We start from the raw sequence: 22,647 nt of genomic DNA on the forward strand, positions 1-22,647 counted from the left end.
GGCATATTGGATGAGTTGGGAATGGCATCACGGTCAGCACAGACATGGTGGGCCTAAGAGCCTGTTCTTGTGCTGTATTGTGTTATATCCTCTGAGGTTTCATGGTTCCCCACTATTATTTCCCCAACCTCATTCTCTAAGGCTTTGAAGTGTTCCATGACTGTGCTGAATGATGGAGCAGGGTAGAAAGGTTCAATGGCCTACTCCTGTTTCGATGTGAGCACAGAAACTCATTCAAATATGGAAGTTATTTCAGAGACGAGAGAGCTCTGTGTTTGCAATCACCTCCTGGATCAGTGGTGCTGGAAGAGCACAGCAGTTCAGGCAGCACCCAACGAGCAGCGAAATCGACGTTTCGGGCAAAAGCCCTTCATCAGGAATAAAGGCAGTGAGCTGGAAGCATGGAGAGATCAGCGAGAGGAAGGTGGGGGTGGGGAGAAAGTAGCATAGAGTACAATGGGTGAGTGGGGGAGGGGATGAAGGTGATAGGTCAGGGAGGAGAGGGTGAAGTGGATAGGTGGAAAAGAAAATAAGCCGGTAGGACAAGTCCGGACAAGTCATGGGGAGAGTGCTGAGCTGGAAGTTTAGAACTAGGGTGAGGTGGGGGAAGGGGAAATGAGGAAACTGTTGAAGTCCATATTGATGGCCTGGGGTTGAAGTGTTCCAAGGCGGAAGATGAGGCGTTCTTCCTCCAGGCGTCTGGAGGTGAGGGAGCGGCGCCTCCTGACATTTCAGACAGTCTCTCTCCCATTGGGAGCTCCTGTGTGCTCAATGTTGTACAGCATATTGAGGAATTGCAATTAGTTTTGTTGCTACCGGGTGTGTTGCTTAACGATTTGTAGGTCACAATAACAAGTGTGAGGCTGGGATAAACAGCCATTCCTGAAAATGCCTGAAATTTGTAGACAGAGCAGCTTTTCTCAATGTACATAAAATGGATCATTGTTGGAGGAGCATTTGGAGACTCTGAGTCTGTTCTCGATAGAGCTTAGAAAGATGAAGGGCATCTCATCAAAGCTTACAGAATACTGAGAGGCCTGAATTGAGTGGACGTGGTGAACATGTTTCCACAGAATAGGACCTGAGGGCTCAGCCTCAGGTTGAAGAGCTGATCATTCAGAACTGAGATGTGGAGAAATGTCTCCAGCCAACGGATGGTGAGGCTGCAGAACTCATTACCGCAGAAAACTTGAGAGGCCAAATCATTGAGTGTATTGACGGCAGAGATAGATTCTCAACTAGTGAAGGGATCAAGAGTTACGGGGAGAAGGCAGGAGAATGGAGCTAGTGGGCGGCACGATGGCACAGTGGTTACCACTGCTGCCTCACAGTGCCAGAGACCCAGGTTTAATTCCTGCCTCAGGTGACTCTCTGTGTGGAGTTTGCACATTGCGCGAGTTTCCTCCGGGTGCTCCGGTTTCCTCCCACAGTCCAAAAATGTGCAGGTTGGGTGAATTGGCCATGCTAAATTGCCTATTGAGTTAGGTGAAGAATGGGTCTGGGTCGGTGTGAACTTGTTGGGCCGAAGGGCCTGTTTCCGCACTGTGAGTAATCTAATCTAATCTAAAATATATCAGCCATGATTGAATGGTAGAGTAGACACGATGGGCCGAATGGCCTCATTATGTTCGAACATAACATTGTAAACAGCTCCAATCTCGATCATGAATCTATGATGCAAAAAAAAGAGCTATTCGCAACAAATATAAACGGAGCTGAATATTTTTAGTTTGATTTTGACTGTATCAACAAGAAGGACATTCCAAGCATAATCAAGCTGTCAGCTTCTGCATTTCGCCCAAATATTGTATCTGTGACTGTCATCATTGTTGCATTCTTATTACAGCCTGTTTGTTATTTCAGACTCGTCGGCTGTTGATGCTTGATGTGCTGCCTGTGAGGTAATCTACACCCTGAAATGATGGCCAAGGGTGTGGTCTGAAATGAGTCCACACACCACGTCCTCTCTCCATCAAAGCAGGATCACAAGGGCGAACATGCAGTGGTTTCTGTGCAGAATGTTCCCAATGTGTAAGACCAGGATTGTTGTGTATTCTGGCAGACTTCCACCGTTTCTCTCATATGTCCGTGGTGACTAATGACGGAGATTTGTTAAGATTAGATTAGATTCCCTACAGTGTGGAAACAGGCCCTTCGGCCCAACAGTCCATATCGACCCTCCGAAGAGTACCCACCCAGACCCATTCCCCGACATTCACCTCTGACTAATACACCTAACACTATGGGACAATTTAGCATGGCCAATTCACCTAACCTACACACCTCTGGACTGTGGGAGGAAACCAGAGCACCCGGAGGAAACCCACGCAGACATGGGGAGAATGTGCAAACTCCACACAGGCAGTTGCCCAAGGCGGGAATTGAACCTGGGTCCCTGGCGCTGTGTTCAATTCCCACCTTGGGCAACTGTCCGTGTGGAATTTGCACATTCTCCCCGTGTCTGCGTGGGTTTCTACCAGATACTCCGGTTTCCTCCCACAGTCCAAAGATATGCAGGTTAGTGTGGATTGGCCATACTGAATTGCCCGTAGTGTTAGGTGCATTAGTCAGGGGTGAATGTAGGGGATGTGTTCGAGATTAGGTGCTGCTGCCAGTTATTCTGTACTTTGGCTACACTTTAATCGTCCTCAGGGTGAACTAAGGAGACAAATGATTGGATTTTATAGGTAGAGTATCACGGAAGTAATGCATCACAAAGGAGGCTTTTGGGCCTATCTTGCCTGCATCTGCTGTTCTGATAAGCACTTCCCTCACTGCCATTTCCCTCCCTTCACCCATGACCCTGCACATTCCTTCTCAAACAAGTCCCATCCCCTTTGGATAACCTCAGAGTAATCCGCCTCCACTACACTCTGGGACAGTGCGTCCCAGAGCCTAACCTTTCCTTCCTCTGCTGTTGCTACTTTTACCAACCAGTTTAAGTGTATGCTTTCTCTGTCACCAGCACGGTGGCTCATTGCTTAGTATTGCAGCCTCATGGTGCCAGGGACCTGTGTCCGATTCCACCCTCAGGCGCCTGTCTGTGTAAAGCTTGCACTTTCTCCCTACCTCTTTGTGGGTTTCCTCTGGGTGCTCCGGTTTCCTTCAAAAATGTGCAGGCTAGGTGGATTGGCCAGGAGGAAATCAGGGTTATAGGTTGGGGAGGGAGTTGGGTCTGGGCTGGTATGGGCCAAATGGCCTGCTTTCACACCGTAGGGATTGTACAATCCTTTCTTGGGTGGGATCATTCCCCTCTTAGCTCTGTGCTGACCCGTCATGTTTGTGGACAACTCCATCAAATCTCCACCCAGCCTTTTCTTCTCCAAGTAACTTCCATTATCGCACAGTTTGTCCAGAATTAGTTTGTTATCAGCTGAATCCATAATAGACGACCTGTAATAACAGGCGATGGTACATGTCAAGTTTAATTCAATGCCGTGACTGGGCAAGTGAAGGGGTGGTAAAAGTCTGAGAAAGAACCTTTTGGAAATCACATTTTGGTCTTTTCATTGCTGAGTGGTTTCCCATGTTACTGGCATAGTGGTCAATCCCACAATTAGCGTGGCACAGTGGCTCAGCGGTTAGCACCACTGTCTCATGGCGCCAGGGAGCGAGCTTCGATCCAGCCTCGGGGCAACTGTGTGTGTGAGGGTTGTACATTCTCCCCGTGTCTGCGTGGGTTTCCACCAGGTACTCCAGTTTCCTCCCACAGTCCAAAGATGTGCAGGTTAGTTGAATTGGCCTTGGTAAATTGTCCATAGTATTTAGGGATCTGAAGGTTTGGTGCATTAGTCAGGGAAAATGTAGAGTAGTCTGAGAGTGCGGGTGCTGGAAAAGCACAGCAGGCGAAGCAGCATCCGAGGAGGAGGAGAATTATCATTTCGGGCATCAGCCCTTCATCAGGAATTCTCCTGCTCCTCGGATGCTGCCTAGCCTGCTGTGCTTTTCCAGCACCCGCACTCTCAACTCTAATCTCCAGCATCTCTGCAGTCCTCACTTTCTCGAAATGTAGAGTAATAAGGTGGGAATGGGTCTGGGGGGGGCGGGGGGAGTTACTCTTTGGAGGGTCGGTGTGGAATTGTTGGGCCAAATGGCCTGTAGGGATTTTATGATTCAATAATTAGGAACCCCGTGATCACTGTACACTTTCTCCTTGTGACATGCTGCGCTGTGTTCATCGCCAAATCAGTGGAGAGGTATGGTGTGCTTTCACTATCAAACAGTCATCATGAAAAATGACTTATTTATTTACCTAGTTTAGTGTGGTAAGCTCCTGATTGACCTTAGTTGAGAGTGTGGTGCTGAAAAAGCATAGCAGGTCAGGCAGCATCCAAGGAGCAGGGGGATCGACGTTTTGGGCATAAGGCCTTCATCCTGATGCTGCCCGACCTGCTGTGCTTTACCAGCACTACACTCTCGACTCTGATCTCCAGCATCCTCACTTTCTCCTGACCAAGCTTACACGTGCTCTTTGTCATACAGTCATACAGCACAGAAGGGGCCGTTCAGCCCATCGAGCATGCTCGCACTTATCCACACACATCGCACTTTCCATTGCTTGGCCCATAGGCCATCAAAGCTGAGACATTTCAGTTGCTCATCCGATTACCTTTAAAGGTTGCGAGGTTTCCCACCTCAGCTGCCCTCCCTCTGTGACCAGCTGTCCCTGTGTCTGATTTTCTGATACTCCCAACAGTTGCCAAGTAGCACTTAACTCAGAAACATTTATTTTTTTAAGAAAGAAGTAATTAATAACCTGGATGTTCAGATATTGATGGGCTAGTCTGTCCACAGTCTGCAACACCAGGGCGCTGTCCACAATCACGACATCTTACATTTCAGGCATATATTACTTTAAGCAATGTTTAAGATTTGAATATTAGAGGTGTACAACTCAAGTGATTTCAGTTGCTACTGCCTCTTGATATTACTCAATTAGATGTCCTGCTTACTGGTATCGTTACAGGGTTCAGTGAGCTGTGTGATGCTGAGGAAAGCAGAGAGTCCTGCAATGTCTGAACCATAAGGCAGAGCAGTGTTTTTTCTTTAATTTTAATTTACTGAAGTTTAACATCGTTAAGACTTCAGTTGTGCAGAATTTGTTGGAAGTGATTATAAAAGATTAAATTTACAAGCATCTCGAGAGGCAAAAATTGATGAGAGATAGTCAGTGTGGTTTTGTACGAGAAAAATCGTGGCTCACAAACTTGATTGAGTTTTTCAAGGAAGTTACCAAAATAATTGATGAGGGCAGAGGAGTACATGTTGTTTGTTTGGACTTTAGTAAAGCCATTGACAAGGTTCCACATGGTAGTCTGATGAGTAAATTAGATTAGATTAGACTTACAGATTAGACTTACAGTGTGGAAACAGGCCCTTCGGCCCAACAAGTCCACACCGACCCGCCGAAGCGAAACCCACCCATACCCCTACATTACCCCTTACCTAACACTACGGGCAATTTAGCATGGCCAATTCACCTGACCCGCACATCTTTGGACTGTGGGAGGAAACCGGAGCACCCGGAGGAAACCCACGCAGACACGGGGAGAACGTGCAAACTCCACACAGTCAGTCGCCTGAGTCGGGAACTGAACCCGGGTCTTCAGGCGCTGTGAGGCAGCAGTGCTAACCACTGTGCCACCGTGCCGCCCACAGATGTGATTCAGGGTGAGCTAGCCAATTGGATATGTCATTGGTTTAACAGCAGGAGACACAGAGTCATGGAATATTATGTCCGGTTCTGGTCGCCCAGTTATCGGAAGGGTATTATTAAGTTGGAGAGGGTTGAGAAGAGATTTGCTAGGATGTTGTTGGGTATGAGTTATAAAGAAAGGCTGGATAGGCTGGGACTTTTTTCAACATCCATGTTGATAGAAGTTTATAAAATAATAAGGAGTATAAGTAGAGTTAGTGGTAGCTGTATTTTCCCTAGGAGAGGGCATTTTCAAGACTAAGGGTACAATTTTAAAGTGAGTGGTGAGAGATTTAAAAAAGTCATGGGGGGTGGCAAATGTTTTACACATGGTGGTTTGCATATGGAATGAATTTCTTGAGGAAGAGGTGGATGTGGGTACAATTACAGCATTTAATACATATTTGGATAAATACATGGAAAGGAAAGGTTTGGAGGGATATGGGCCAGGAGCAGGCAGGTAGACATGGTTTAGTTTGGAATTATGTTTGGTATGGACTGGTTAAACCAAAGGGTCTGTTTCTGTGCTTTATGACCAAGTTACACTTTATTTACACACGAACAGTCCTTGAAAGCAATACTGCGTCATATACACTGAGGTACTGAAATAACTCCGTGAAGATTGGTATCCCGTCACCAAGTCACCCTTTATTTACCTGTGGAGAGCACTTGACACTGACCCAGCTAGCTCAGAGCTGTCCTCTAGCGAGAGCAGAGCTCCTGCCACTCCTGTTTATAACAGCCAGACATGGTTATGTCAGCCAGGGCTCCCTGATTGGACCAGGGAGTTCCCAATCGGAGAACTCATTCTCTAAGGTCCACCTGACTGACCTCATTCCAATCACTAAATCCCTCTCCCTCGAAGTCCTGAGACGTAGGCCCGTTCTGTCTCCTATAGCCTCTCCTGGGGTGGTTCATCTGAGTCTCCCTTCAATGCAGTCGGTGTATACTGGACCATAAAACGCCTCTTGCACCCAGAGCATCTTGGCCGAAACTCATTTTCTTTTTCAGGCGGTAATGGCGTAGGGGCTGCGACATCAGCCATCTTTGTTTCGTTGCCAGCGGTTTCCTTGACACTGAGTGGAGGGCGGGTTCTGACAGCATTGTCGGGTGTTCTGAGGGGCCGGGTATGTTTTGCCCCTGCCCCAGCTTTCATGTGGTCCCAGTGCTTGCTCAGGACCGCTCCCCCTACCCAAACCTTGTCTGTCGCAGGACCTGACCTCGCATCAACCCACACCTCTTACCCTTTCAGGGCCATTCCCGTAGATTCGATGCCAAACTTCATCACTTGCAGGGAACCATGTCTCTCTTTTAGATGAGTCTTGACTCCAGTGCTGGCGTTTCTGATGCCATTTCACCCCCACCCCCAAGATCTGGCAGAATCAGATTTAACATGGTGCAGAGTCTTCTCCCCATTAGCAACTCTGCCAGAGTGCTCCCTGTAGGCGCGTGAGGGGTGGTCCAACACTCCAATAGGAACCGGGACAGTTTGATATCAAGTGAAGCTGTGGGCTGTTTCTTTAAGCCTGTCTTCAAAGGCTGCTCTTCCCACAAGACCATCGGTTGATGGATGGTATAGACCTCTCCTTACATGCCGAATACCATTCACTACCAGAAATTTTCAAATTCCCTGCTGCTAAATGATAGCCTGTTGTCTGTGACCAACACCTCTGGGAGCCCGAGTATTGCAAAATATGCTTGAAACCTTTTAAGACCATAAGAAATAGGAGTGGAAGTCAGGCCATTTGGCCCATCAAGTCCACTCCACCATTCAGTCATGGCTGATGGGTGTTTCAACGCCACTTACCCGCACTCTCCCTGTATCCCTTAAATCCTTGCGAGATTAAGAATTTATCAATCTCTGCCTTGAAGACATTTAACATCCTGGCCTCCTCTGCGCCCCATAGCGATGAATTCCACAGGCCCACCATTCTCTGGCTGAAGAAATGTCTCCTCATTTCCAGTTCTAAATTGACCCCCTCTAATTCTAAGGCTGCGCCCACAAGTCCTTTTGTCCTTACCTGACAGAAACAATTTCCCAGCGTCCACCCTTTTAAACATTGTCCTCGAGTTTGACAAATAACCTCTGTGTATGTCCAATCACTTTGAATGGGCATTCATAATGAATAAGAACATACAGCCTACGAAAAGACCGGCAATCAACTTCCAACCAATCCATGGTTTAACCCAACCATTCCCACAAATGTGGGGGAGCTGCTGGCAGCGATGTTTGTCATTGTTTGCGATCTCGACTCGTGTCCAGCTTCCTGAAGGTCAGCAGCCCTCACCAGTATGGTGTAGGAGTCCTCCAGGCGAGGGATTGGGTATTTATCCAGCTGCAAAAAGCCATTTACCGTTTGTTTGAAATCCCCACAAAGGCGAAACAACCCATTGGGCTTCACAATCGAAATGACCGTTGCTGCCCATGCCTCCGCGACACTGGTTTGACAATTGCTTCACTTTCCAGCTCCCTGATCGTCCCACAGGGCAAATGGCATTTGGTGGGCCTGGCAGAATCGTGCAACCGCTTCCTGGTCAACATGTCTAGGATTCTCTCTAGGTCATCTTGCAGATTGAGTCAGTAGTTCGGAAGGCAAATGCAATGATAGCATTTATTTTGGGATGATTTGAATATGAAAGCAGAGGTATAGCTCTGAGGCTATGGTCAGGCAACATTTGGAGTCGTGTGCGGAGTTTTGGGCCCCTTATCTCAGAAAAGATGGACTGGCCCTGGGGCATGTTCAGAGGAGATTCACAAGAATGGTCCCAGGCATGAAGAGCTTAACATATGAGGAACGTTTGAGACTTTGGGTCTATACTCGATGGAGTTTAGAACGATATGGGGAGATCTAATTCAAACTTACAGAATACTGAATGATTAGATTTGGGAAGGTGTGGCCATTGATAGGAGGCACTAGAACCTGCAGACATAGCCTTATAAAGGGACGATCTTTTAGAATGGAGATAGGGAGAAACTTCTTCAGAGGGAGAGCGGTGAATCTATGAAATTTACTGCCACAGAAAGGTTGTGGAGGGCAGGTCATTGAGTATATTTAAGATGGAAATCAAAAGGTTCTTGATTGTTAAGAGGATCAAGGGTTACTGGGAGAAAGCAGGAGAATGGGGTTGAGAAACCTATCAGCCGTGATTGAATGGTGGTGCAACTTGATGGGCTGAATGGCATCATTTCTGCTGCTATATCTTATGGTCTTATGTAAGGTGGCCTTGACTCCTTTGTCAGTCCCTTGATTTTCCTAAAAAAATTCCGGATTTATTTAATTAGGACCTCACTCCAGCAGTCAATATTTAATCAAAAAATGTTGAGTCAATTGAGACGAATCTTTTTCTACCAATTCTGCCCCATCAAACTTGAGCCAGAACCTTTCACTATAAACACTGGTAACTGAAGCAGCTGCTCCTCATAGGAGACCAGAACCGAGGTTATACCCTTCATCTGTGGGGCTTCTCTGGTACAGGTTCTCGGCCTAGCTGAGGTATTAAGCAAATTTAATGCAGTGGAGGCTGGGATGTTAAATGTCTTCCAGACAGAAATTGATAAATTCTTAATCCCGCAAGGATTTAAGGGATATGGGGAGAGTGCGGGTAAGTGGCGTTGAAATGCCCATCAGCCATGATTAAATGGCAGAGTGGGCTCGATGGGCTGAATGGCCTCACTTCCACTTCTATATCTTATCGTCTTATTGTCTTAATGGTTGGAATTCAGTGCGTTTTTGTAAAGATTGGTTCCAGAATCATTAATACAGCCACGCTGGTATCGACCTCCATTAGAACTGGGTGACCATTTAACCAGACATTGATTTTGACTGGTTCCGATTTAGAGTTATAGAGAATTACAGCATGGAAACAGATCTTCACTCTAACTCTTCCATGTCAATCTTAAATTAATCTAGTCCCATGTGCCAGCATTTAGCCCATACCTCTCTAAACCCTTCCTATTCATATACCCACCCAGATGCTGTTTAAATGCTGTAATTGTACCAGCCTCCACCACTTCCTCTGGCAGCTCAGTCCACACACATACCACCCTCTGTGTGAAATAGTTGCCCCTTAGGTCCCTTTAAATCTTTCCACTCTCAGCTTAAACCTATGACCTCTAGTTCTGGACTCTCTTGGGAAAAGACCTTGTCTATTTACTCTATCCATGCACTTCATGATTTTATAAACCTCTATAAGGTCACCCTCAGCCTCCCACGCTCCAGGGAAAATAGCCCCAGACTATTGAGCCTCCCCCTCCAACTCAAATCCCCCAACCCTGGCAACATCCTTCTAAATCCTTTTTGAACCATTTCAAGGTTTACAATATCCTTCCTATAGCAGAGAGATCAGAATTGCATGCAGTATTCCAAATGTGGCCTAACCAATGTCCTATACAGCTGCAACAGGACCTCCCATCTGCTATACACAATGCACGGACCAATAAGGATATTGCTAAGCAATTTAACTCTTCCAAACCATGTGTAGGTGGAGTTTCCAGGGTGTGCACTGTCCTGCATACCGGCCTATGAGTTCTCTTACTCAAGTCAGGCCTAGGGGGGACTCTTTTGTTGTCTCAAGTTCATATACTGGCAGCAACTACAATGGCCTTGGTGAAGGTGAGGACTGCAGATGCTGGAGATCAGAGTCTAGATTAGAGTGGTGCTGGAAAAGCACAGCAGGTCAGGTGGCATCCGAGGAGCAGGAAAATCGCGTTTTGGACAAAAGCCGTTCCTCAAACGACAATGGTCTGCCATCCTTAATGACAGTAAAAAGTGAGGTCTGCAGATGCTGGAGATCAGAGCTGAAAATGTGTTGCTGGTTAAAGCGTAGCAGGTCAGGCAGCATCCAAGGAACAGGAAATTCGACGCTTCGGGCCAGAGCCCTTCATCAGGAATGAGGAGAATGTGCCAGGCAGGCTAAGATAAAAGGTAGGGAGGAGGGATTTGGGGGAGGGGCGATGGAGATGTGACAGGTGGAAGGAGGTCAAGGTGAGGGTGATAGGCTGGAGTGGGGTGGGGGCGGAGAGGTCAGGAAGAAGATTGCAGGTTAGGAGGGCGGTGCTGAGTTCAAGGGAATCGACTGAGACAAGGTGGGGGGAGGGGAAATGAGGAAACTGGAGAAATCTGAGTTCATCCTTAATGACAGTTTGACGACAGCTTGGCTTTGTTTTTGGGTTTTTCCCTAGGCCTGACCTCTGTTCAGGATATATTCTGAGTGAGGCTATGCAATTGCCTTCACTCAAGAGGCGCTCCCCAAACTCGGTCAGCCTGGCAAGGGTGTCCACTTCCGTCGGAATACCCTGCAACTCATTTGGCGCACATGCTGCATTTTCTAACGGCAAAGCCACTCGTCGGGCCTGTTTGAAGTCCATTTGGGCTTTAGCTGGTAAGCGCTTTGAATGTTTATGTCATTAATCCCACACACCAAACGGTCTCTGTGCATCTCACTTCGGGTTAAACTAAAAACACAGGCCTCTGCAAGTTGTCTTGGATATGGATTCCCCTAGTTCGCGAACTGCCAAGTGAAACCAATAGTGAGGTCGTAATATTCCTTACCCTAAATCCTTAGCCATGGATTGAGATTGCCTGCTTATTGTGCTTCCTCTATGCTTTTTGGTACAAAATATAATAAACTCCAGATTCCTTCGCTATCTGCAAACAGGAAATATTGTACCTTTTAGTAATTTGAATGTGAACTTTGACCACAGACTGTACTCATTTGTTAGTTTTTGTTAGGAAATATCTTAACACAATGTTGCCTTGTTCAATGTTTGATAGGCAGAGGTCTATTACTCCCACATACAGTTGTCTCTTGAGTCAGTCGATTGAAATCCAGCACGTACATCAATGTTTCCGTAAACTGACTACCTTGACCTCTTCCTTTGAGTCGAAAGAGGAACTACTGCAATGAAAGACGGCTAATGCAGCGCCTCAGCCTTGGTGTGGGGTGATACTTGTTTTAAACATGTTTAAGTCAAGTCAATGATTAACCTTTTAGCAAAGCAGAAGAGATAACAGAGTGAAATCCCCTGATGATACAGCATCAAACACCACAATCCTTCACTAACTGTTCCTCTTAGGTTTCTAAGTAAGCTTTTATATATTGTTTTTAAATTGTTTAGAATAAATGTTAGGCCTGATGCACAGTCATCTCCAATTATTCACCACCCCATGTCCCTTCATGCAAACACTATTCCACCTCCCCCATCCCCCCCTCCCTTTAAGACTCAAAAATGTACTTTTCATTTCATTCAGCGGGAGATCGCAGAGAATAATCAGGCATCATTTTTCCTCCCCTCTGTTAAACCCCCTCCATTCCCAGCAGCTACAGCAACCAGCCCTACCTCTCTAAATTGTTTCCATCTGATGTGGCACTTAATTGTGTAGGAATACAGACATGCCAAGGAAGGTCGAACATGGACTGGACCGAGCTAATCATAGAACCCCTACAGTGTGGAAACAGATCAGCTAGCCCAACAAGTCCAAACCGACCCATTCCCTTACCCTATTGCGCTGCCTTTCCTCTGACTAATACATCTAACCTACACATCCCTGAATACTATGGACAATTGAGCATGGTCAGTCCACCCTGACCTGCATCTCTTTAGACTGTGGGAGGAAACCAGAGCACCCGGAGGAAACCCACGCAGACACGGCTAGAATGTGCAAATTCCACATGAACAGTCACCCGAGGCTGGAATCGAACTTGGATCCCTGGCGCCGTGAGGCTGCAGTGCTAACCACTGAGCCACATACTTTTAATGATTTGCTTTACTTACAACATTAAAACAGTTTGCAAAAGCACAAAACCATACACACTATCTGTAGGCCAAAGGATATTTGCATTTGCTAAAGTGCTGTTTGAAATGGTCCAGCAAACCACTCAGTTGAGGGGCAATTAGGGATGGGTAGCAAATGCTAACCTTTACCAGTGGGTGCTCATACCACAGAGAAGAATAAATGGAAGTAAAGTTAGAATAATCACAGCGTTCTCCAGCACAGAAACAGATCCTTTGGTCGAATTCGTCCATGTTGACCAGATATTCTAAATAAATCTAGTCCCATTTGCCAGCATTTGGCCCATATCGCTCTAAAGCCTTCCTATTCATATACCCATCCAGCTGCCTCTTAAATGCTGTAGTTGTACCAGCCTCCACCATTTCCTTTGACAGCTCATTCCATACACGCACCACCTTCTGCTTGAAAGAGTTGACCCCCTTCCGTGCCTTTTATATCTTTCCCCTCTCATTTTTAACATATGTCCTCCAGTTTTCGACTCCCCTATCATAGCTATTGATGCATCTGTGCTCCTTAAGGTTTTCTTTTTGATGCTCGAGGGGAAATAGCCCCAGCCGATATAGCCTCTCTCTGTAGCTCACACCCTCCAACACCCAGCAACATCCTTGCAAATCTTTGTGAACTCTTTCAAGTTTAACAACGTGTTTGCTATAGCAGTGAGACCAGAATGGAACACCATATTCCAAAAGTGGCTGAACCACTGACCTGTGCAGCCACAACATTATGCGCCAACTCCAATACGCATTGCAGTGATCACACGCCAAGGTCTTTCAGAGGCTTCGTTCTCTTGGACCTTCTTCCTTTGGGCAGAGCTGTGGGCGGCACAGTGGCACAGTGGCACAATTCCCGACTCAGGCGACTGACTGTGTGGAGTTTGCACGTTCTCCCCGTGTCTGCGTGGGTTTCCTCCGGGTGCTCCGGTTTCCTCCCACAGTCCAAAGATGTGCGGGTCAGGTGAATTGGCCATGCTAAATTGCCCGTAGTGTTAGGTAAGGGGTAAATGTAGGGGTATGGGTGGGTTGCGCTTCAGCAGGCCGGTGTGGACTTGTTGGGCCGAAGGGCCTGTTTCCACACTGTAAGTAATCTAAGCTTCTCAAGGCTTCTGCAAATGCAATGTTAGACCTGCCACAATGTTTTCCTGGTGGCAATTACTGGGGTGTGGTTGCCGGGAGACCTGATTGAGGAATTGAGTATCCAAGGGTACACTGTGTCTCAGAAGGGTAGGAAAGAAGCAAAGGAGGTGGTGTAACTCTGTGAGTAAATGGACAGCTCAGTGTTGTCGTGAGAAATTATATCTGCATTATGACAGGGGTAAACTCTCCTGCTTAATTTAACACAGCAACACAGAAAAGATTTCACAGCAATCTGTGAAAATTTTAGAGGCCAAGAACTATTTAAAGTAAAAATTAACAACTTTATTTCTTAAAGTATAACAGAGAATAACTATTTACAACTCATTCCTCTGACCTATCTTTTGCCTTCCCCTTCTACAATACTAGTCTGATAAAATCTGTAAGATAAGATTGACAAAACAAAACTTCCTATCTCCAAACGAGGCAGCTTTTGGTTCTTCTCTGTAATTCTAGACTTCTTTTCTTCTTCTTGGGGTTTCTGCTTCACAGGTTACTGATCAATAAAAGTACCTGGAAGTGAGTTATTTTTCAGGTCGTCTGTACGTATTGGCTTGGCAGTTATCCTCTCAACTGTCCAATTTTCCCTGGTCTTATATTTCCCAAAGCATCGGATTGGGTCATTGGCTTTTAAGATTGTCAATTCAAACTGGATTGGAATTTTTTTGGGGGGTATAATTTAAACTAATTAGCCAAATTTGGATCTGTTTTTTTCTCCAGGCAACCAGCTACACTAACTGCTGGACCCATAGGTTACATTATGTCTTTTTTTCAGAACAGGTGGTGCTGTCAGGTAGTTCTGTTGCTTTTCACTCTCTTACAGGTACAGGAAGCCCACATCTTCATAACAAGAAGATGCAGAATCAATCTGGATAGATACAAGAAATAGCACGGGGAAAAAAAAACTGACGGGCAGTAATCTGGGTGCCCAAACAGGAGACATGCATTTGGGGAAGGTATAAACTAGGAAATACGGGGGCTTATAAGAATGCTATGGCAATCCTTATGGTAAATTCTAACCTGCATATGGATCGGAATAATCGAATGGCCAGGGAGATCCTTGAGGGAAAGTTCATTGACTGTATTTTCTCGGAGTAATCAGTTGTGGAACCAACCAACCTAGGAGCAGACTAATCCAGATTTGTCATTATGTAATGAGATGGGATTAATTAACGTGGTCAGAATGAAGCGTCGGCTAGGGAAGAGTGATTATAACGTGCCAGAATTTCAAATTCAGTTTATGGATGAGAAACTGGAATCCCACACAAGCATTTTGGAGATGAACAAAGGTAATCACAGAGGCATGAGGATAGATCTGTTCTGAGTGGTCTGTGTGAGAAGATTAAAAGGTAGGACAGTTGATGAGCAGTGAAGGATGTTTAAAGAGACACTCAAGTATTCTGAAATAAAATGTATTCCAGAAAGGAAGGATAAGGCAGTAAAAATCATCCACGATTTAGCAGGAAAGTTAAAGAGCATTTATAATAAAACAAAAACTAAGGCTATTATGTTGAAAAAGTGGGTGGCAGACTGGAACTTTGAGAAATTATAAAGATCAATAAATGATTACTATAAAGTTCATAAAAAGAGCAAAGGTAAATTATGGAGAAAAACCAGTGCAAAATACAAAAAGGAAAAACTTCTGTGAGTATATAAAATGGAGGAGAGTAGCTAAAGTGAATCCCTTGGAAAATGAGAATTGGGAGATGACATTGGGGAACATAGAACTGGCAGAGTCAGTAAATTAATATTTTCTTTCAGTTTTCACAAGGGGAGGACACTAGTACCACCCCAAAATCAGCAGGTAATGCAGAGGTTATAGAAAGGGAGATACACAGAGCAATCATCATCACGAGGGAAAAAGTACTGAGCAAACTACTCAGAGCAGACAAGACCCACATCCTCAGGTCTTAAAGGAAGAGACAGCGGAAATACTGGATCCGTTGGTTATTATATTCCAAAATTCCCTGGATGCTGGAAAGGCTTCAATAAATGCTAAAAAATGCTAACACAGCACCCTTCTTCAAAACGAGAAAGAGGCAGAAAGTAGAAAGAAACAGAAACAGGTCATTTTGTTTAACATGTGTTATTGAGAAATTGGTAGAATCCATTATTAAGGAAGTAATAACAGGGCATTATGAAAGTCAAAACACAATCCATCAGAGTCAGTGTGGCTCTATGAGGGGTAAATCATGTTTAACTAATTGCCTAGAGTTCTTTGAAGATGTAAAAAGCAACGTGAATAATGGGGATCCTGTTGATGCAGTATATCTGGATTTCCAGAAGGCAATGGATAAGGTACTGCACAAAAGGTAAGATCGCATGGGTACGGAGTAATTTATTAGCTTGGATAGAGGATTGGCTAACCAATAGAAAACAGAAAGTTGAGAGAAATGGGTCTTTCTCTGGTTGACAGGATGCAACTAATGAGGTTTGAAGGGTTTGGTTCTCAGGCCCTAAGTATTGACATTCTGTATTAACAACCTGAAAGCAGAGGCAGAAGGTACTGTAGCCAAATTGATAGGAAAGTAATTTGCAATGAAGAAGTAAGAAATTTACAAATAGACACAGATGGGACAAAATGTAGTAGATGAAGGGTAGCATGGATAAGTGTGAGATTTTGCATCTTGGTCAGAGGAGTAGAAAGGGAACTTATTCTCTAAATGGGGAGAAACTTCAGAGTACCTCTGTCCAGATGGATCTGAGTGCCCTTGTGTATAAATCACAGAGAATTAGTATGCAGGAATAGTAGGTAACAGGGAGACAAATAGAGTTTTGCCATTAATCACTAAAAGATTTGATTATAAAAGTAAGGAACTTTTGCTACAACCGTACAAGTCATTAGTGAGACCGCACATGGAGTACAGTGTATAATTTTAGTCTACTTACTTCAGAAGGGGTGTAGTTGTATTGGACGCAGTTCACAGGGGGTTCACTAGATTGATTCCAGAGATGTGGGGTTTGTAAAGAGAGATTAAGCGATTTAAGCCTGTACTCTCTGGAGTTCAGAAAAATTAGAGGAGATCTAATTCAGGTATAAGATACCACAGGGATTGACAAAGTTGGAAAGGATGTTTCCAATTTACAATGATATGTCATAGTTTTAGGATCAGATGTAAAACAGAAATGCGACAAAATCACCTCTTTTAACCTGTGGAATTCACTACCATAGCATGCAGTGAATGCTGTGATGCTGAGTAAATGTAAGGAGGAGATAGACTGATTGGTCATTCGTAATGCATTAAAGGGTTATGTGGAGCAGGCAGAAGAATGGAGTGGGGACCGAGATGAGACCAGCCACGATTGTATTGAATGGTGGAGCAGGTTTGACAGGCTGAATGGCCTACTCCTCCTCTGAGTTTTTATGCTCTTAACTTAAGAGTTTGAGATGCACAGGGCATTTAAGGAAGAACATTTTAATACAGCAAATGACAATGACGTGGAACTCACTCCCAATGAAGGCAATGGAAGCAAAGAAAATGAGTAACTTCCAAAGGAACTTGGGTGGGCTTTGGAAGGAGATACACTTACAGGGCGACAGGGATACCTTAGTGGCAACCATTGTGATGATGAATGACCTCCTTCTATGCCATAATCCAAGTGTGAGACATGGTTCCTTCGTAGAGGTACTCAACACTGTTCACTAAACCTCTCATCTCTGGAATCAATCTACTGAACCTCCTCTGGACTGTCTCCGATACTCAATTGGAGTCACTCAAGTAAATGTCCTCAGCCCAACCACCTCAATCTGCTTCATCAATGGGTTCACTTCCACCCTCCCTTTATAATGCAAGATGTTTATTTTTTAATGTGGTGTTGGGTTCCATTCTCAGCAGGGAGCAATGAGAGCAAGAAAACAGTCAGTTTTTGAGCTGGCTTGTGACAAGTAACAGACACCTCCCAGAGGAGAGAGTCAAGCCACCTTGACATTCAGTAGCATTGCGGAATCCTCCATCATTAAAGTCCCGGGGAAATTACCATTGACCATGAACTGAACGCTGTCAGCAATATCAATATCAAGACGAATCCAAGATTGGGAATTCTGTGACGAGCAACTCATCAAAACAATATCCACCGTCCACGAGGCGCAATACTCCCCACTTGCCTGGATGAGTGCAGTCCCAAAAACACTCAAGAGGCTGAACACCATCAAGGACAAAACAACCCGCTTGATTGGCACCATACCCACCATTTTCTGCTGCATTGTTTAGTGCCTGCATGATTTGTTGCAACGCGTAACCAAGGCTCCTTCAACAGAACCTTACGAATTGCAACTTTTACTGCCTAGTTGGGCAAAGCCATCAGGATTAGGCTGACACCCCAGCTGCAAGACCCCCTCCAAGCCTCACGCTTTCCTGATTTGGAGACACATTACCATTCCGACAAATGTAACTGCTTCGAATACACTATCCTCAGCTCAAAGGGGGAACGCCAGGGCACTCAGTAAGGAGCATGATGGGACGTGGTTTGATGTCCCTTTATCAGTATTGGCCATTGTGTACATGGATGTACAGTGAGCATGGAGACTTGTTGCTAAACCCTCTCAATCAGATTTTGGTGGAGAATGGGAAAACTGGTCAGACTGTGGGAGACCTGGCCTTCCTCAGTCACAGAAATAGTCACCACCTCATCCACAACTGATGGACTGAAGAGTTTAACCTGGGGAAAAGGGGGGGACAATTATAGCATGAATGTACTTCCTGCAGCATTCCATCAGTCAGTGAACTGGATAACTGGCACCATCTCCCAATAGTTCCACTCAGTGAAGTTAGCTCTTGACTGATTGAACTAGTTAAAAATTAACCTGGTTCATTGACCAGGGACTGCTGGCTGGACACTGTTTAGTACAGGGACCGACACTGCTCTTACAGGATGGAGAGAGCCCGACTCACTGCCATTACTGTCTGGTCACTTCTATCTCTTGGTGAGAGTGAATTTCTCATCTTGGTATTGAGGGTTATGCAGGAAAGCTGTGGGGTCGGGGGGAGGTGGGGAAATGTGCTGGTGAGGATATGTTAAATACAATTTAACAGTCTTTCCCTGTCTCCATTTGGAGTTAAACTGGCTGAACATTAACCTGGGATTCTTCTTCCCCTTGTAGTTGGCTCTGAGGCTTTGACCATCTCAGTGAGTGAGAGGCTGATTAATGCAGCAGTCGGAGACCCTGTGCTCCTGTCAGTGAGACCGTCGGAGAGGGTGAGGAGTGGATCTTGGAAGCACAATATGTCAGATGTACTTGTGTGGATTAACAAAACAGCAGACATTAATAATGTTTACAGGGGACGGGTGGAGTTCTTACAGAGTAACGGCTCTCTCCTGCTCAAATCAGTCACCGCTCCAGACAGTGGAGAGTACAGCGTTACCATGAACTCACTCGGTGATGCTGTAGCAAATGCAATAATCATCCTTTCTGTGTTTGGTGAGTAACAGGAATGTTTTCCTTATCCAAGTCGTTAATGCATCGCTTGTTCACGGGCTGCGTGTGAAACATGTTGGTTTAGGATCATTTATTTTGTCGATCCTGGAAGTCGAATTCTGGCAAGGGAACCACTGAGAAATGTCCTTGTTCAGCAATGAGTAGGGCCTCTGTACCTTTGGTGAACACACAGATTACAACCATCTGCACGACAGCAACTCCCCAAGGATCCACCGACATGACTTTCCAAACCGGTAACTACTTCCTCAGTTAAACTCCCAAGCTTCCTCCACCTACTGTTGGTCAGCTCTGCCCCAGCCAGTGTGAGGGAGACAGACTCTCATAGTTGTGAAGGGTTTTTTTTAAATCCGTTTGTACATGGGATATGGGCATCACTGGCTGGGCTAGCATTTGTTGCTCACTCCTAATTGCTTTGGATAAAATGGTGGTGAGTAGCCTTTATGAACTTTTGGATTCCCCAGGCAGTGGTGGCTTCCACAGTGCAGTCGGAGTTTTGGGATTTTGCAACCTGGTGACAGTGAGGGAACAGAACATCTAATTCCAAGTCAAGATGAAAAACCTGTCTATTTCTACCTTACAGAGCCATCAATACATATAGCATAGAAACAGACCTTTTGGTTCAACATGTCCATGCTGATTTATTTTCCCAAATTAAACAAGTCCCTCTTGCCTGCATTTGGCCCATATCCCTCCAAACCTTTCCTATCTGATTACCCGTCCAAATTCCCTTTAAATTCACCTGCCACTTTCTATAGCAATTCATTCCACATACAAACCATTCTCTGAGTGAAAAGGTTGGCCCCCCCAGTTCCCTTTCCCCTCTAGTTTTGAACTCCCCCACCCCTAGGGAAAAGACCTTAGCTATTCACCTCCTCTCCTCATGATTTCATAACCCTCCATAAGGTTCCCCCCCACAACCTCCTTCGGTCGAGCCTTGAATCTGCTTAATGACACAGCCTCTGCGGTAAATGACCTTGTGGGAGCAAATAAATCAAGAAATCCCAATTTTTTTTATTTCAAAAATATACTTTATTCATAAAATATTTTGATGATCTGTACAATTGGTCATGCCATACATCCGTAAACATTCCATTCCTTGGTATGTAGAGACAGAGTAATCATTCCTATTTACAGGTCTGTACGATTACATTTTTAGCTGAGGTGTCAGCAGAGCCCAAATGACTGTGTGGACCCTCCTTTTCTTCTTTAGGCAGGCAGACGTTAAACGGTGGGTTTTTTTAATTTCAAAATATACTTTATTCATAAAATAAATCTTTGGTACCTGTACAATTTGTCATGTCGTTCATAGACATATACATTGCAATAAATCTTTGATATCTGTCATGTCGTTCACAGATACACACATTGCATGTCTTAACCTTACAAATAAACAGATTGAATTAAATGAATTTACAGTCCCTTTGTTAATCATCCAGTCTCTTATTATTTAGCTGTGGCTTCAGCGGAACCCACCTAGTGAGTGGGTGCCCTGTTAAATGATTGCAAAGGAACCTTCTTTAACCCCCAGTTTATGGGGTTACCATTGTCCATTTGACTGTCCTGCCTCTGGGGTAGCTGTCTGCATCCCCATGGTGAGCATGAACTGCTGGACCTTTGCTGGGCTGAGGTAGCTATCCAGCTCCTCACTGGAGTCATTTACCCGCTCTGGTGTCATTGAGCCAAGGCAAGGGTCCGCACCGTCCAGTTCTGTGTCTGACAATGGGACTGTCAGAGGATCACAGCTTTCAGTTACCTGTAGTTGTGGGGCAGTGGGTACCCCCTGGTTCTCACTGGGTGGAGTGTGGACTTTGGGGGGGTCCATTGTTTCCTGGTTGGGAGGAAATGCCCCCCTCATTATCTACGGTGCTCTGTCTCTTCTTCTGTTGGTGGTGACCTTCTTTGCGCCCGTCTTCCCCATCCGAAGCGCTGTCTGTCTCTCCCTCATGCAGCTGTCTTTTCCCCCTTTGCTGGGAGGCTTTGGGGGCCTGGCAGGATTTTCTCTTCCTGTTTTTAACAGGTATCCACTCCTCTGCCTTCTCAATTACCTTCTCCTCCATTGCTTCCATCTACCCAGCTAGAGCTAGGATCAGGCAGACGTTAAATGGTGGGTTTTTTTTAATTTCAAAAATATACTTTATTCGTAAATATTCATAAAATAATTTGATACACTGTACATTGGGTATTGCCATACATATGTTCACATTAACATACACAGTTTAGAATTTTCCTTCTTACATGCAGGTCTGTGCATTTCTCGCTCCTACGCCCATATATTGGGCTGAGGCGTCAGCAGAGCCCAAATGACTGCATGGGCCCCCTGATCTTCTTTAGACAGGCAGATGTTAAACGGTGGTCTTTCCCCACTGCGCCTTGGCGGCAGCTGCCCCAAGCTTCAGCGCGTCCCTCAACACGTAGTCTTGGACCTTGGAATGTGCCAGTCTGCAACACTCAGTCGGGTTAAATGGTGGTCTTTCCCAACATAAAAGTGTCTTAAACAATGAGAGTCAAGGTAGCTTCCAAACGTGCAGATCCTGCCTGAACAATGTCGTTAACCCTTTCTTTGTGACATTGACATACAAGGTAGATTTTGAAAGTTGAATGGTGAATCCCATGAAAAGCTGTTGAAAAGGTTCCACACAGAAGGTAATCACATGAACTGGAAGCTGTTGGTATCTTTGGACCCAGCAAGGCTTGTGACTCAATGGGGAAGTGATCAGTAAGCAATATAAAGAAATATTCTAAGGAATTTGATTGGAGCTCCTACTGTTTCTCATTTCTACAACTCATTCAGGAGTCAGTCATGTTTTCGTCCTCGTCATCAGAATTTAGTGCCACCCCAGTTGCTCTGGGATGGTGACACTGAGCTGCCTTCTTCAATCGATGCAGTCTGTGTCTCTAGTTTTGGCCACTGTGCTCTTTGGGAGGGGTTTGACAGATTTTGACCCAGTAATGTTGATGATGTGGTAATATAATTCCACATCGATATGGCGTGTGAATTGGAGGGGAACTTGGAATTGGTTTATGTTTCCGTCCATCTGCTTTCCTTCTCCTAGATGGTAGAGGTCACAGGAGAAAGTGAGGACTGCAGATGCTGGAGATCAGATTCGAGAGTGTGGCGCTGGAAAAGCACAGCAATATTCTCCTGCTCCTCAGATACTGCCTGACCTGCTGTGCTTTTCCAGCACCACACTCTCAACTCAGTAGAGGTCACAAGTTTGGAAAGTGCAGTTGAAGGGGCCTTGGTGAGTGGCTTTAATGCATCTGATAGATATGTATTATTTGATGCTCCTGAGTATCGAGGGTAAAAGTACATACTTCTCCCTTCTACTGCCTCCAATACAGCCCTTCCACCTGGAATTTTCACTAAGACTCCCACCCACCTTCCGTGGATCCCTACTCCCACCTCTAAAACACCCTCTCCACCTGGAATTTCCACCAAGACTCCCACCAACCTTCCGAGGACCCCTACTCCCACCTCTAACATACCCCTTCCACCTGGAATTTCCACCAAGACTCTCATCCACCTTCCAAAGACCCATTCTCCCACTTCCAACACACCCTTCCACCCTGACCACCCATGTAACTCTCCAC

Source organism: Hemiscyllium ocellatum, chromosome 38 (genome assembly GCF_020745735.1).
Source record: "Hemiscyllium ocellatum isolate sHemOce1 chromosome 38, sHemOce1.pat.X.cur, whole genome shotgun sequence".
NCBI lineage: Eukaryota > Metazoa > Chordata > Chondrichthyes > Orectolobiformes > Hemiscylliidae > Hemiscyllium > Hemiscyllium ocellatum.